Raw genomic sequence first — 16,843 nt, 5'->3', positions numbered from 1 at the left:
GTCCCATGCTGAGCGCTGACAAGCGTCTCCCATTTGAACCCTCAGCACCAGGTCATGTGGTAGAATCTTGAGTTCCCCTCCTACATCCTGATGAAGTACAGATTCAGATTCAGCAAGTCTAGTGTGAGGTTTGCATTTTTAAGAATCTCTAAGGTGATACCTATACTGTGGTCTGCAGACCACACTTTAAAGAACCAAGGCTCTAAATCTATACGTTAGAAACACCTGGAGTTATTTTTAAATTTCTGATTCTCAGATTATACCCCAGACAAATTACATCAGAATCTGTGGGGGCAGGGGCACCTGAGGTGCTAGGTTGAGCATCCAATTTCGGCTCAGGTCATGATCTCGCAGTTTGTGGGTTTGAGCCCTGCATCAGCTCTGTGCTGACAGCTCAGAGCCTGGAGCCTGCTTTGGATTCTGTGTCTCCCTCTCGCTCTGCCTCTCCCCCGCTCACACTTTGTCTTTCTCTGTCTCTCAAAAATAAAAGATAAATAAAAAAGAATCTGTGGGGGCAGGACCCTGGTATTAGTATTTTTCCCTCCCCAGGTGATCCCAACATACAGCACAAGTTCAGAGCTATTGCCCTGGCAGGTCTGTTCTGGTTTGTTCCCTTCAAAGGCTGACCCCAGACAGTTGGAGATGGGTGGGGGAGGCATCCCAATGCCTACCTAGTTAATGCCATCTCCAGTAGTGACAAAGGAACCTACTTTCTGGCAGCTCACCAGCAGGCCTGATGCTAGACCAAGTCCATCGAGATGGGTGAAGTGTTACTCTTCCGCTAGTACAAGGCTGGGTGGGGTTGCGGTCCTAGGATCCAGCCCTTGAGGAACCACTGAGAAGAAGTCCAATGTACCTGACCCCCATCTCCATTCTGACCTGGCGCAGCTGCAGGGAAGCCCGCAGAGTTGAGTAGTTCAGTAAGGTAGAAAGTTAAGCTAAACTCAATTTCCTTATTTTCCTTTTCCCCATTTTCCTTTTCCAATTTGAAAGAAGCTGAGCACAAAAAGCCAAAGGCAATGTTTTATATGGCTTCCCTGAAATTCTATCCTTGTTCCAGTGTGTATTCATCTGGGTGGATACTGGCACCCAGGAGACAGGACAGACTGGCTGAGCGCCACTGTGGAGGCTGGACCACAGCTGCCTGCAGGGAGGCCACCCTGGCGCCATCTGCCCTAGTGCCCTGTGTCCTCCTAGGGTCTGACTGACTGACAGGAGGGGATTCTGAGTTTGCTGCCCCTAGATGAAAGCCATCTGCTTGCAAAAAAGATTCAGGGGCCAACTGGTAGGATGTCTTAAAACAAGCCATTTCAGACGGGGGTGGGGGTGGGGCAGGGGGCGAGGAGCCCACCTGGGGAGGCCTCCTCCAAGACTGTCTGCAATTCTTCCTCCCTTCTGAGGAACAGTGGGGGGAGAGCCACACCTTCGGTCTAATAAAGACTCTTCCAGAAAAAAGAAACACTATTACATGTCTATCAAACATTTCTTTCATCAACCAACAACAGCATATACCCACCCATCCATCCCATCTCACAGACCTGCCACTTTCGTCTTCAATAGGATCTCCAGAACCTGAGAGTCTAGCCCCCCTGGGCCATCTTGCCACCAGCTGTGAGGCCCAGTATTAGTGGCCGCAGCATCTCTGGGCCACACTTGGAACCTAGGCTCCACGGCCTTCCAGCAGACTAATTTCTAGGCATGGTAAAGAAAGATTCCCACTTGGTTAATTTATAATTTCACTTTTTATTTGAATGATTTGGGGCTGGAATTTAAAAGCAGCACCTGACTGTATGTTAACTATACTGGAATTAAAATTAAAAGGGGAAAAAAAAAAAAAAAAAAAAAAAAAAGGAGCCCCTGAAAGCTAATCAGAAGCTACTGAGAGCCCTTTATACCATGTGGAGGGAGGGGCTGCAGTCCCTTTCCCAGGCTGTGTAAGGTCTGAAGTTTTTTTCTGAGGAATGTAGCCATCTCTACTGTCTGTGAGTTGCCTGGTCTGTGACAGGCAATCTTCTGTGTACACAGTTGCATTTTAATTCAATGTTGTATCGCCATGTAGTCTTTCTGGGGACAAAATCTGTGTGACAGAGATCCAGATTCAAGTTAACTTTCAGCTCAGCCAGAGTGACAATGACTAAGCAAACAATGCCTTCTGTGGCCCAGCAAAGTCTGTCCTGCAAGGGCTCCCTGCACCTGGGCCTGATGTGTGTGCACACACCAACACGGTGGCTGTAGGAGACACCTGGCGATCGAGCTGCTTGTCCGCGATCCCTTCTCTTTTCCATCCTCCTGGATGATTCCTCACCCCTTCTCCATGATCTTCAAGCCTCCAGTATGTCTCTCCCTCTCTTTACTGTCACTGACAACCTGCATGCCATCTCACCAAGAAAGTGGGAGCTACTAGAGGAGAATTTGCACATCCACAGCCGCTCGACGTCTGTCCCCCAATATTTGCCAGTCTCCTGTTCCCAAATCCCACTTCTTACCTTCACAAACCACCTCCTCTCCTTCATCAACCATTTCCCCTCTCTATTGGATGATTTCAATAACCATGCAAACATGCTTCTCCCATCCGCAAAATTAATTAATTAATTAGTTAATTAATTAAATAACTTTGACCCACTTTCCCCTTTAGCTACTGCCCCATTTCTCTGCTCCTCCCCTTCCTTCCTCTCAACCCAGTCCAACCTGGCTTTTGCACACCCTTCTACAGAAACCGCTATGGTCACAGTCACCAACGGCCTCCACATTATCAATCCAACAATCCCTTCTCAATCTCTCATCTCACTTCAGCAGCACCACAGGATACTGCTGAGTGCTCCCTCCTTCCTGAGATAAGTTTTCCACTTGCCTTCTGGAACACCTCCTTCTCCCAGGTTTCCTCCTCCCTCCTGGCCACACCTGTTTAAACTCTCTCCCTGTTTAAACTGTCTCTGGCCCAGTCCTCTTCCCTGAACCTGTCACTGGACTAACTGCAGACTCTGCATCTTGACTGAGATGTCATATGCATAGGCATCCCAAACCTGAAGCGTCCAAGCTGAGCTCTTATCTTCCCCTATATGTGCGTTTCCCAGCCTCCCATTGGTGCCATCTCTGACCCCTTCTTCTCCCATCCACGTCAATCCTCAGTAAATCTTGTTGGCTTCAGAGTCTGGCCACTCCCACTGCCTCCTCTCTCCCACCGTCCCCTCTTTTTTTCAGTTCTGCACAAGCCAGGCTGCTTTCACTCACCCCTCTGTGGTCTTCTCTGCATGGCAGCCAGGGTACTCCTCTACATACATAAATTAGCCACTTCCCTCCTCTGTCTAAACCCTCCAACACTTCTTTTCCCTCCCAGAAGAAAATCCAAAGGCTTTACAATGGCCCCTGCAAGCCCACGAGATACAGCCCCTTTCCCCCTGGCCCCATCCCCTACTATTCTTTCCCTCCCTCCTTCTACTTCCCTTAGGCCAGGCCACTCTCCTCTGGGCATCCACATCTGCAGGCATTTGCACTCCCTCAAGTCTTTGTGCTGGTGGCATCCTTTCAGGGACACTCTCCCTGATCTATTTAAAATGAAGCTTCTGGGACACCTGGCTAGTTGGAAGAGCATGTGACTTTTGCTCTCTGGGCATGAGTTCGAGCCCCACGTTGGGTGTACAGATTGTTAAAAAATAAATAAATAAACTTAAAAAAAATAAAATGTAGCTTCTGTCCCTCCTGCCTCTTTGTTCTCCATGGCATTGAGTACCTTCCAGCTCATCATATGTATTGCTTTTGTGTATCCTCTGTGATCCCCGCATTAGACCGTCAGCTCTGTGGGCAGGGCCTCTGTGTGCTACCTCCATAACTGCATCCCGGAGCCCAGCACAGTGCCTAGCACACACTGGACACACAACTTGTGTTTCCAGAATAGATTGGCTGTATGCACATCATGACTCAGAAAAGCAAACGTGGCCCAAAAGTGTGTTAGAGCTGAGGAAACAAGGCATGGCACGTGACTAGCATGGTACTCGGCCCTTCCCTGGATCTGAGCTCATGCTGGAGAGAGCTGCAGAAATGATAGTGGAGTCCTCTCTGGTTATTGGCTACACCCCCAGTCCCACCATACAGAATACTCTGCTCACCATGGTGGTGGTGATGCCAACTGAGCCTTACTGTGAGCCCCACTGTGTGCCAGGCACCTATCACATATTAACTCCTTTATGCCTCATAGCAAATCCACAGGACAGGACCCATTTTGCCCATTTTACAGACAAGGAAACTGCTACACATAGGAGTTATATAACTTGCAAAGCCATCATGACTTGTATCAAGGCCTGCAGTCCCTGTCCTTAACCACTGTCGCACATTGTCACTCTCGGGAGCACAGTGAGGCTGTGGACAGGTAGGCAGCACTGCACTTTGGGCTCTTTGGATTATTTTTTTCTCTTCTGAAGAGCTGGTTAAGTGGAAGCTCCCTAGGAGAAGGTCTCTGACATTTTGCTCCCCACTGCAGCCCAGTCCCCCCACCACTCTTGGTACTGAGCAAGCCCTCAATAAACATATGCAAAGTAAATGGAAAGATGTGTAAGCGGTTCAGCGAGCTCACAGGGTGGGACTGACCTCAGGCAGCAACACGATTCAGTTGGGACCACTTCACATGGAGTTTGCCCAGCAGCGCTGAGAGACTCACAGAGAAAACTAACATTCATTCATTCATTCATTCAGGCATGTAGTCATTCACAAACACCTGCTGACCCCTGGAATAGTTCCAGGCCCCATGATAGGTATTGACGGTATGAACAAACTATGTCTCTGACAATGGAAGGTGGTCTACAGGTGTTCATTGTATTGTATTGTATCCTTTACATCTTATACATATTTTATAAGTACACTTACATTCTTTAGAAATACCTATTCAATATTTAATTGAAATACATTTTTAAAAAAGTGAATCAGACAGGGATCCAGTCCTCTGGGAGCCTACAGTCTAGAGGGGAGACAGATGTGCAAACAAATCACTGCACGACATGCCTCCACACGGTCCAGGGAAGGGACAGAAGTCTGATGAGGCTTCTCCTTGAGGTGAAAGGGCAAGGGAGGCAGAGGTGAGAGCACATGAAAAGGCTCAGAGACATGACAGAGCATGCTCAGGCTGGGTGGCTGTTGGGGGCAGGCACGGCAGGTTTAAGCCAGTGCTATCCCCAGCACCTAGAACAGCTCCCAGCAATCCTGTGGTCTGAACTTCCTGAACTATGGGCAAGCTTAGAGCTAAAAAGGGAAAGGCCAGGGGAATAATAGGGCCTCTAAGGTTTTCAAACAAGAGAGTGCTCTGGCTGTGTGTCAAGGAGACACTAGAGGCAGGGAAACAGTGAAAAATCGGCAATAGCCCAAGAGACAGTCCATGGGGTGAGAGGGAGGGAAGTTTCAGCAGAGGTATTCTGGCTTGAGGTCTGAGGAGGAATGATCCTTTTGATTGAGACTGGGGGTCCAGGGACAGAAGCCAGTCGGTGAGCAGAGAATGGGGAATAAAATGGCAAAATCATGAGGTTGGATCTGGTTTTGTTGAGGTGGGGAGGTAGGTACAAGAGGTATCAGGAGATGGGTCGGGGCTTGGATTCAATTCAGAGAAGTCTAGATATTTCTATTGGGGAGAGTTAAGGGTTCGATTCACAGACAAGCCTCAGAGATCACACGGGAGCAGTAGTCTAGGAAAGATTTGTGGGGAGCACCAACGTTTATGGGAGCAGAAGAGATGCCAGAAATGGAGAAGTCAGAGAAAGAACAAAAAGACACAACCTCCTCCCAGGGTTTGAGAAGCTCCCAGAGGAGGAGCATTCAACAACCTGCCACGAAGAATCTCTGTGCCTGAAGGCTGCAACACTGGAGAAGCCACAGAAGAAAAGTCTACACCAATGAGGGCCGCACCCTGTGACTGCCCAGGCCTTCTTCCACCCAGACCGACCTGAGAAGGGCTGGCTCCCCATCCTGCTCAACACAGGACCCACCCGTCTCTTGCAGGAGATGCAGGAGCTCCATCTGTGACACATCCCTGGATGCAAGTCTCATAGAGACCAGGATGGCTGGGGTAGCCCTGGGCCTCTTCAGGCGGCCCTCCTTAATAAAGGTCTCCACTGGGTAGAGAAGGGAGAGAGGAAGGAAAGGGGGAGGGAAACATCCACAGGTAGGACACAGTTCAGCCCCACAGAAGACCTGGTTTCATGGATCTGGACCATCAGCAGTGAGGCTCCATGAGGCCAATGGTCCTCCCAAAAGCCCCAGGGACCGCTCTTGCTTGGTGAGGGTTGGGATAAGCACAGGTGAGCAAGGAGGGAAGAAGGACACTGCCATAAAGCAGAGGAGACACAGGAGGACAAGTAGGTGAGAAGGAGGAAGAGAGCAGAGATATGAAGGAGTGGCTGGAAGCCAAGCAGGGAAGACTAAAAATGGCTTATCCAGGGATACATATTTTTAAAAGATAGCCAAGAAAGGTAGAGGGGGTAAAAATAGCTGGATTTCTACCAGCTTTCCTCCCTTTCAGCACTAAAGGCTATTGACTGATCAGAAACAAGTCTTGAAGCTGTTTAGCAGGGCTGGAAGGACCACCCCCCTGGCCACATGGGTGCTGTTGGGGAGGGGCACAGAGCCAATTCAGTTGGCATCCCCCTTGGCACTCCTCAGTACCCCAGTAGCCTCCTGTCCCATACCATGACCACCACTGGGAGAAATGATCCAGACTGTGCTGGTCAGACCTGGGCTCGCCGCTGTCAGATATCCCAGGAAAGGCATGAAGCCAACAAGCTCCACCGACCAAAGATGCCCCAGCCACCAGGCACATCCGTAAGATCAGGGCCACCAGGGAGAGATGTGGCTGCCCAGGTCCACAGTGAGGAGGAGCCTAGAGCCACTGCGGCAGCTGTGCTCAGAGAGGATCTGCTCAGGCTGAAGCAGACTAACAGAAGGAGAAGCAGGGAGGCAGGGAGACAGTGCGGGCTCCAGAGGGAAAACCAGGCTGGGTTCCACATGGCAGCATTCTAGAGCATGCCCCCCACCGCCTCCAGTTGAATATTTAAAAAAGAAATACTTCACACCAATAAATGACTGTCTTTGTTCACCAGGAGGGGATTGAACTTAGGGAAATCGTTTTTCTTAAGTCAGAGCAGCCGGAAGAGGTCCCACAGCTTCAAACAAGGTTTTGATAAATTCATGGCTGACCTTTCTGTAATAGGCAATTATGACTGGGCAGATGCTGTGGGAGGATCCTCTCCTTTCAGGCCCATGCCAGGAAGGGCCACTGGGCCACCCACTGGCACCTGTGGATTCAGGCAGAGAAGCAAGGGTTGCAGAATCTTGGTTTGGGTTTTTCTGTGTATTTTTTTTTTTTTAGTAATCTCCACACCCAACGTGGGGCTTGAACTCACAACCCCGACCCAGATCAAGAGTTGTATGCACTGCTGACTGAGCCAGCTAGGCGCCTCAGGGTTGCAGAATCTTGGGAAGCACGATCAGGTCGTGTGTCCTGGAGCAATTCTCTCACGAATGGATGGGAGGACACAGAAAGTTTGACTTTAGAAAAAACATTCCAGTTTCCACACACAAAAAAACTTCTTGACCTACCCAGTTTCCAGGCCAGTGGCCTTCTGCCTTTCTGATCATGCATCCCTATCAATAAAGTATGTTTGCATACCCCCAACATATGAATACTTATCCACCGATTACGTACACATATATTACTGATAAAACACACCTCCCCAAATGGAAAAGTTTGAAAGGATGAGATAGGATATAAATGTTTTCACAGCTTTAGTTGGCTGCCTCATCTCCCTCCCCTTCTTGGCACGTGTGCCCCAGTTTGGAGGCTCTGCTGAGGAAATTCTTTTATTTTTAATTTTTTTTTTTATTTCAGAGAGAGAGAGAGAGCACAAGTGGGGGAGAGGGGCAGAGGGAGAGAGATAGAATACCAAGCTGGCTCCATGCTCAGCACAGAACCCGACATGGGGCTCGATCCCACGACCCTGGGATCACGACCTGAGACGAAATCAAGACTTGGACACTGAACCGACTGAGCCACCCAGGCGCCCCCCCTGCTAAGGAAATTCTTAATCTCCCAATCTTAAAAGGAGTCTGTTTGTGGCCCAGACCAGATTCTCTCCTGCCCCCAGACCTGCCCCATTGAAGGTGGACTTAGGTCAGTGTCAGGAAGGCCCCTTCCTGATCACCTATCAACCAAAAAGAATTTGCTCTGCTGAGACCAACAGCACAGAGGTGAGGGTCTCCATAACACTCAGCTACAGCACTCAGAGCCTTTCATGGGACAGGAAACATAGACCACAGGCTCAGAGCCTCTGAGTTGCTCTCTTGAAGCCAGGGGATGCCCTGCTGGCTGGGGAGGGAAGGTACCACCCACAGGGTTCCTGGGTGGTGGTGGTAGGGTGTCATGCTACACGCAGAGCTCCCCAAGAGGCCAACATCCTCCCCTCCTAACTTCCAGCCCCTTGAAGCTCCTGCCCCACTATGAAGGTAAGGCTCCAAGACCCAAGAGACCCCAGAGAATTAGCTCCTCTCCTACAAGTGAGGACAAAGCACCTTGCCATCCTGGTGACAGCCCCCGCAGCAAGTATATACTTGTGCACTTGGGCATACACGTACTCACACCCCTGAGCAGACAAACCCATGTGAAGATCCCCACCACCTCCACTCATCGTTTCCACTTAGGAACATCTAGCAGTTGGAACTCTTCCTGGGACCAAACAACAAGCTTCAGCTGGTGCCAGGCCAGTCCATCTGGGCCAGCAGAGAACATGTTTAAGGCAGTGAGCTGTGACTGCTTTGCTGCTGCTGAGGGAGAGTTTGGGATGATTCGCCAGGTGGGTCAGGATGGCAGAGAGGGTGACGAGAGGGACCAGTAGGAGTGCAAGCTGCTGCCATCCAGCATGGGCCAGGGGAGCTGCCAGCATGAGAGGAGAGACCACCAGCGCTGGCAGCAAGGTGGGGGCCGGTCCACAACTGTGAGGAAAGCAGGCCCTGGGGACCCCATTCCCCAGCCCTGGGGCCCACATGTTCTGAGCATCTCTCAGAACAATCCCATTTGGTCTTGGTTCCCTTTAGATCCAGCCCATCTCCAGAATCCAGAACAAGGATGGGAAATAAGGGTAACTTTCCTCTAACCCTGTTAAATGATAGTGACTGCATAGAGCACTGGGCTTGGGAAAGATCTATGGGAAAGACTGTTGCCATCACTTAGTAAGGTCTGTCATGAACCTGGGAGTAGGGCCATAGAACTGTCATCCGTGATGTAAAACAAAACCAGACCCTTAGAGCTGCCTAAAGTGACACCCAACATCCTGGAGTGTCTCACTGAGAGCTGGGCCAGGCCCAACTCAGGACAAATCCATCCCCGCAAGAAAGAGACCAGAGAATACATGTGGTGTTTACCTATGACCTTCCCTTCAGCCTCATTTTCACCTCCATCCCATGGCTTTCCCAGAGCCACGGCAGCCGTATGTAAGCATCAGTCAGCTAGGGCAGCAAATGCCACAAGCTTGGTGTAACTGGGAGTGTCTCTTGTACCATGGTGCTTGTGGCAGGGGGCATTGTGTGGCTGATGGCTTGCCTGAGTCACATGGTGGCAGACACCATCCTCCTGCTCTAAGGACTCTATTGAGGGGTTACTAGTCCTTTCATCATACCTTCATCATTCTTAAGGAGTTTCTCTCTAGAAATTTTTGTTCATTCATTCATTTAAAAAGGGCTCATAGGAACCACATTCTCTAGCTCTTCAATATCTAAAAGTATCTTTGTGGTCATTAAACTTGAACAACAGTTTGTCTGGATATAAAATTCTAGGTTCAGGGGCACCTGGATGGCTTAGTCAGTTAAGCGTCTGGCTCTTGATGTTAGCTCAGGTCATGATCTCACAGTCTTGAGATCGAGCCCCGTGTCGGGCTCCACGTTCAGTGTGGAGATTCTCTCTCTCTCTCTCTCTGCCCCTCTCCCCCACTTGTGCTCCCTCTAAAATAAAAAAGATTTAAATAATTTAAAATTTCTAGGTTTATGCTTTCTTTCCCTGAAGACTTTGCAGGTCCAGCCCCTCTGCTTTCTAGTATCAACTCTTATTGTGGTGAGTTCTGGGCCAGCCTGATCGGCTAGCTCCCCTTATAGGTATATTAACACTTTCCTCTGCAGTGCAATAGTTTTTCGTTAGTTCAATACGGAGAATGAACAGGAGATTCTTTTAATTCATCATATTTGACTAGAAGACATTTTACAACCGAAAACAAATACCATTTTCTCTGGCTTTCCACTGTGCAAGTTCTAACTTTTCTAAAGCATGGGCCCCTTTATAAATCTAATTTAAAACCTTAGATTTAGGGCGTGCCTGGCTGGCTCAGTCAGTAAAGCATGCATGCAACTCTAAATCTTGGGGTTGTGAGTTCAAATCCCACATTGAGTGTAATACCTAAAAATGAAATCTTTAAAAAATAAAAAAATTAAAATAAAACAAAACCTTAGATTTCATCCCTAAGAAGAAAAAAAGTACACATTCATGAGCATTTTTGTCTGATTTCAGAAGCTCCTAGGAACCAAATTCCTCAATGACTAACCTGGTCTGGGACCAGCAGGCCCAAGCCTATCACACCGGCCTGTCACGCACATGCCCCCAGTACAAGTGCCTGAGGCCTGGGAGCTCTTGACAAGCTAGCAGCAGCTTTCCTGTGTCCATGCCCACAGGCTTTCCAGAGGCACAGCTGAACACCTCCTCAGTGCCATTCAAACCCAGCTTTAGATGTGGAGCATCCTGGGCCTCCCTCCCTATACATGTGCCCCCAAGCCCAGTCCCAAGGCCACCCTCCTGCAAGGCACCGTTTACTATCTGTCTTTCAGTTCAGACTGAGCCCTCTATGAGGGCAGGGGTGCCCAGAATCTAATGTGTTTGCCAAAGGACACAGAGGTTCCACAGGCTCTTTTAATCAATTGATGAAAAATAATTTGTAATTGGGCAAGGTTTATAGGAAATGACCCTGCTAAGGCTTGAAACAAGCAACTTCTTTTAGGTGAATTAATCAGTCATATTTACATCATTCACAGTTTACAAAGATCTGGTTTAGCCAATTATCACAAATTCCAAGAGGAAGAAATCCAAAGGTTGGGTTTTACTACAGTACATAAAGGAGCTGGCTTCTTGAGCTAGAAATCAGTAGGAGGGAAGTGTTACTGTTTTCAGTGCCCTGATGCCTTTTTTCCCACATATTTCACAGACCTGGGTAAGAGCTCAACAGGAGACTCCTGAAAGAACCAGGGGAGGTGGGGGCCCATGCTGGGAGCTCAAAGGGCCAGAGAAAGGAAGAGGAGACAGGGAGAGGCCAGACCAGAGTCCCCACTCAGAGCTAAGCCCCAGGTCAGCAGCTCCTTGAAGGGTTCTCTTCATCACCTCCCAGGCTTTCCCAGGGACCCTACCTGGGACACCAGAAGAAAAAAGGGGACCAACCTTAGGGACCCGTCCCTTTGAGCACCATAAAGACTGAGCCCAGGACCCTGACATTTGTCTGGGCAAATCACAGTACACCCCTACACCAAGCCTTACATTATGCACAGCATTTGCACTTTAAGGAACTTCCTGGCTTTTCCAGCCCTCTTCAAGAGTGCCTCCAGGCCAGTCGGACACCCCCATGGACTCCCCTACCTGGCTCAGCTTCCTGAGGGGACACATGGCCACACAGGCAAATTCTTAGTCCCTTCTCCACAGCCTTCTCAAAAGCCTCAGCCCCAGTGCTGGTCCTCTGTTCACATTTACGGACCCTGTCTTCTGGAAGTGCCATGGCTCCCAAATGTGGCCTAGGAGTTCTGATCCAGCCAAAGCCACTGAGGCTCCTGCCCCCCACCCAGCTCCAGGCTTATAGACACCTGCATTAGGACCCTGCATGGGAACAATTTTGAGATGTGAAGTGTCCCAGTTTTCTGGCTCAGGGGGAGTACTCCTAAGGCTAGGAAGCTCTAATCAGGAGTCAGAAGTCATTACATAAAGCTGAGCCAGCTTTTCCCAGCTTCTAGCTCCTGCAAATTCTACTACTACAGCCTTTTACCAAGGGGATAGTGTTGTGCTTATCAGCTCTCTTCCAAAATCTGCTGAAACCAGAAAGTTGAGATAGTTAAGAGAAAACCACAAGTCTTTGTGACTGGAGGCCACAGGCCCAACTCTCCCATGCCAATCCCAGTAGGGCAGAAGCCAGAAAACTCCACAAATTCCTGCCCAGTCTTCAGACCTACGGCTGAGGACTTAGCACTCAGCCTGCCCTTGGAGGTTGCCAGGACACAGCCTCAGTCCACAAAGATGGCTAAGGGCCTACTTCACACCCAGCCCTGCTCCAAGCACAGGAAGACAAGGGCCAACAATGCAGTTAGCAAGATATCCCAGCGTCTGCATCATTAATACATGAATTGGGTGAACACCTGCTGGGTACGGTGCTCTCTGCTAGACCTGGAAACACCCCAAGGTATGAGGCTTCCCAGAGCTTATTCCTCCAGACTCCTAAGGAAACCCCACCTGGCTGAGACCTCTTGATTCCTTTCTCATGGGAAGCTGGTAGTATCCAAAAACTATGTCTATTGGGTATTTTGGGAGAGAAAGAAATACCAAAGTAATGTCTGCCCACTCCATGTTAAAAAAATCTCCCTGTCCAGAAATCAGAACTGCTATTTTTTTATTTAAAAATTTATAAACTTTTTTAAATGTTTTTTTAAAATTTATTTTTGAGAAAGAGAGAGCACGAGCAGGAGAAGGACAGAGAGAGAGGGGGACAGAAGATCCAAAACGGGCTCTGGGCTGAAAGCAGCAAGCCCCACGCAGGGCTTAAACTCACGAACTGCAAGATCATGACCTGAGCCAAAATCGGGACGCTCAACAGACTGAGCCACCCAGGCGCCCCTAAAAACTTTTTTTTACTAGCAATATCTTTCTTGCTTTTTATGTTTCTATACAACAAAAAGGGAAAACTTGTCAGTGACCTAAAAAGAGAATTATGATTGGGAATTATCCATGGCCCTTAGTTTCAGCTCTGAGTTAAATCATCACAAGGGGTCCCATCCCCACTCATCTCCCAGAGCCACCCTGTTGGCACTCATCCCTCTGTCACTTGCCCCCATAGCCCAGGGCCCTGTGCTAACTCTTGGCCAGGGCTATTCCAACAGCTAAAGAATCCTGCCCTTGGACAAAGGGCCAGCAGCCCTGGTGTGGTGCCAGGCAGTCTTGGCACTAGATGTGACAGGTTATAACATGAGAATGAAATCCTCTGAACAATACCTTTTACAATTTCAAATTTATTACAATAAAAAGAATTCAAAGCAAGTGTTCTCACACATAAAATTCCACATACCATACACAAAATAATTAGAACTTAAATGTGTGTGTGTGTGTGTGTGTGTGTGTGTGTGTGTGTGCGCGCAGTGGGGCAGGTGTAGGGTCCTCAGGGGGCCCCAGAGAAAGAAATTAATGTGGACTGGCAGAATCAGAGAAAACCATGGAGGAAGACACGGGGGAGGAAAGAGGGTTCCAGAGAAAAGTGGTCATCTGTCTTTCCTACACACACAGTCACCATGAGGGTCCTTGGAGCCCAGCACAGAGCCTGGAACAGAGCAGGGCTCAGTAAGTGTTTGTGGACTGAAAGACCAATGAACTGACGTAAATGATTAGGGAATGGGTGGTCCTCTGTGGCCGCAGTGACTGACACACTGGCCGTGGAGGAGGGAGGATGTGTTGCCACAATCCTGGGGCCTACAGACTTCTCCAGCTGATGATAGGCAGTCTGCATGGCGGGGGACAAAGGTGTCTGAGGTCTGGGACAGAGACACAGGGCAGGCCCAGCTCAGGAGTGTTGTTCAGAAAGCCCACTTGAAAGCAGCCTGGGAGCACCTGGGTGGCTCAATCGGTTAAGCATCAGACTTCAGCTCAGGTCATGATCTAATAGTTCATGAGTTCGAGCCCTGCATCGGGCTCTGTGCTGATAGCTCAGAGCCTGGAGCCTGCTTCAGATTCTGTGTCTCTCTGCTCCTTCTCTGCTCGCGCTTTGTCTCTCTCTCTCTCTCAAAAATAAACATTAAAAAATTAAAATTAAAATTAAAAAAAAGAAAGCAGCCTGGCTTTTCTGTGGCAACTACACAATCACAGCCCCAGAGCCTCACACAAGCCACCTGTGCTAAGTGCTCACTCTTCCTGTCCAGAGAGAGGAAAATGCCACCAGCCCCACCCTGCATAGGTGGGTCACCACACAACAGCCCTGCAGGCCGCTCTGCCCTCAAAGCACTCCACCCTTTGCCCTCAAAGGCCCTCTGCCCTCAAAGCACTCCACCATGGGGTCCCTCCTATCTCTGCCACTTCCTTTTCTGGCGCTGCCTTCAGGCAGGGAGTCTGGAGGCTCCTCACCTGACCATCACTTCTCCCAGCTTGTGTTCTGCTCTCTTTCTAGAAGGTCCTTTCCTTAAAACCCATTCAACCTTCAGAACCCAGCTCAAGCACTCCGTCCTCGACGGGGCCTTCCCCAGAGCTCCCAACCCCGGAAATTCACCATGCTTTCCTGCAGACTCCTCCAGCCCCAGGCAGGACAACTCCTGTGGGCGCCTCCCTGGTCCGGTCTCCCTCTCTCCCATCCTCTCTCCCCTCCAAGGCCAAATGCCCAGACCCAGAGGGGGCCAGTGCCGAGCAAGTGTCCATCTACAGAATGCAATTCTTTACAGGGCTTGTGTGAGAAAATCAGAACTACAAAGAATGGCATCTAGAGATGGTAAGTGAGACTCAAGATTCCAGCAGGAAAAACATATCCTCCTCTAAGTAATTCCCACTGTGACATTAAAGGATATTTAAAAAGAAAGCCACCCAGTACCCTTCCAGCCTTCAACATTATTGCGTCCATTGTTCTACCTGCCCTGTTAGACCTGTTGCAGACAAATGTCCAAGGACTGTGGCTCATTTTCTGTTTGCACCAACTCCGCAGTCTTTACCCTGCAGTTTTGCTCACCTCTCACTTCCTATGGGTCTAACTCAGAAGTCTGCTATCTACCTGAAGCACTTTGGCTCCTGCCTCTCCTCCCTTACATTGTGAGGATCCAGAAGGTGCTGGGGGTTCCTTTCAAGATCCCTCTTGTGGGAGACTCACTCGGGGAGCTTGCCTCCCACTATTAGAGATTCCCCAGCAAGGTGAGAGGCTGGAGGGCTTCCTGCAGGAGGTGTCCCCCTCACCACTCCTACTTCCCATCCTCCCCTCCTGGCTCAAGGGCTGATGCTCACTCCCCCCTCACTGCTCAGCCTGTTCGGGGGGAACTAACTCTCTCAGAAGGCCCCACAGCCTAGTCTAAGGCCCAAACCCCCATCCAAAGAGCATTAGTCCCTTTCAGGAGGCCAGAGCCACCTTTGGCCAGGAGAGGTCCTCCCTCTGGCCAACCACCAGCAGATTCCCTCTGCTATTCTCTTCCCCTTCCTCCCCTTTCCAGGGCTCTGTGTCTGGGCAACAGAAGGTCAGGGATGCCTGTGTTCCTACCTGACACATTTTCACATGTTGAGAGCATTCAACTCAGCTGCTCGGGCTTCAACACCATCAAGACAGATGTTCTCATAGGGAAAATACCTGCCTGTGGGTCTGAGAGTGGTGATTAAGAGCTGAGAAAAAAGCACGACAAGACACCGTGTGAATGTGGCATGTGCACACGTGCTCGCATGTGTGTACAGGGCTATGCACGCTCCGGTCTGTGCGTGTGCACATGCACACTCACGTGAGCACATGTGAGCACCTGTGATCACACTCTTCACAGCACATGGCGAGCCATTGTGTAATGAGTAAGACACTGTCAAGGAGGCCAGCTCCCAAGGGGAAGGCCAAATGCCCTGAGGGACTAGCCCAGCCCTGAGTCACAATGCCTAGACTGCCTGGGCCAGACTGAGCCAACAGCGGGGCCAGGGTCACCCCAGCCTGACGGAGAGCGGTGCCAGGTACACAGTAGGCACTGAGGAAAACATTAGCCCTTCCTTCCTCCCTTCCTTCCTTCCCTGGCTTGACAGCAAGGAGAGTGGGCAGGAAGCCTGGGATTTTGATGCCAAAGTCTTTAGGGAAGTGGGAAGTAATAGAAGCCCAGCATTGCTGAGGGAGAGACAGAGGTAGAACCATATGGCCTATGGCTGACAGGACAGCAAAGACCCAGGTCTGAGGGCCAGGCTTGTGTAGCAGACCCAAAGACCCCCTAGCTAGGGGGAGCAAGCAAGTGAATGTGAACCTGGACGCCTGTTGCAGGGTGAGGGCAATGCTGTACTCAGGCATAGCCAGGCTCTCACCTGGCAGAAGGTGGAAAGAACGTCTGGGGAAGGTGCTGGGGGTCCAGGGTAGTTTGGGGTTCCAGAGAACAGGGTGGGGTATCTGGGATAGAGGATGTGGTGAATACAGGTCCAAATACAAAAGGGAGTGACAGAAGGGATTAGGGCTCCAATGGCAGCCAGAATGGCACAAGTGGGAGGCTTCGGTGAACACCAGATCCTTATCAAGAGCTACAGGGTGCCTGGCACTGGATGCACTAGAGACACTGGTTACTAGCAGTGAGCAAGGCAGACAAGGCCGGAACTTGCCTTATGGTACAGGAGACAGGCAAAGACCAAGATAAACAGGTAGGTCTGATTTATCCAGAGTATAATAAGAACAAGGAAGTATACTAAGAAATAAGGAAGGAGAAAGACGACCCTGGTGAGTTTGGGGGGGGGGGTGCACTTCTGGAGGAGGGACACCTGAGCAGAGCCTTGCAAACATCCTGGGAGGGGCCAAGCTGAGGCCCAGGGAGGGGCATCCCAGGGGAAGAAATGTCAGGGGCTTAGGCTTTGTAGTGAGTGTGTGTTGCAGGCAGGGAG

The 16,843-nt window shown here is 50.0% G+C and overlaps 1 protein-coding gene across 1 annotated transcript in view; it reads right to left on the bottom strand.

Annotated features, from left to right (window-relative positions):
• Positions 1 to 16,843, bottom strand: part of BSN (bassoon presynaptic cytomatrix protein) — a 95,757-nt gene that overhangs the window by 41,537 nt on the left and 37,377 nt on the right. The gene's annotated exons all lie outside the window — the stretch shown is intronic.

Source organism: Panthera leo, chromosome A2, assembly GCF_018350215.1.
Source record: "Panthera leo isolate Ple1 chromosome A2, P.leo_Ple1_pat1.1, whole genome shotgun sequence".
Classification (NCBI taxonomy): domain Eukaryota; kingdom Metazoa; phylum Chordata; class Mammalia; order Carnivora; family Felidae; genus Panthera; species Panthera leo.
The sequence above is the reverse complement of the archived record's forward strand: the minus strand, read 5'-3'. Positions and strand labels throughout refer to the sequence as shown.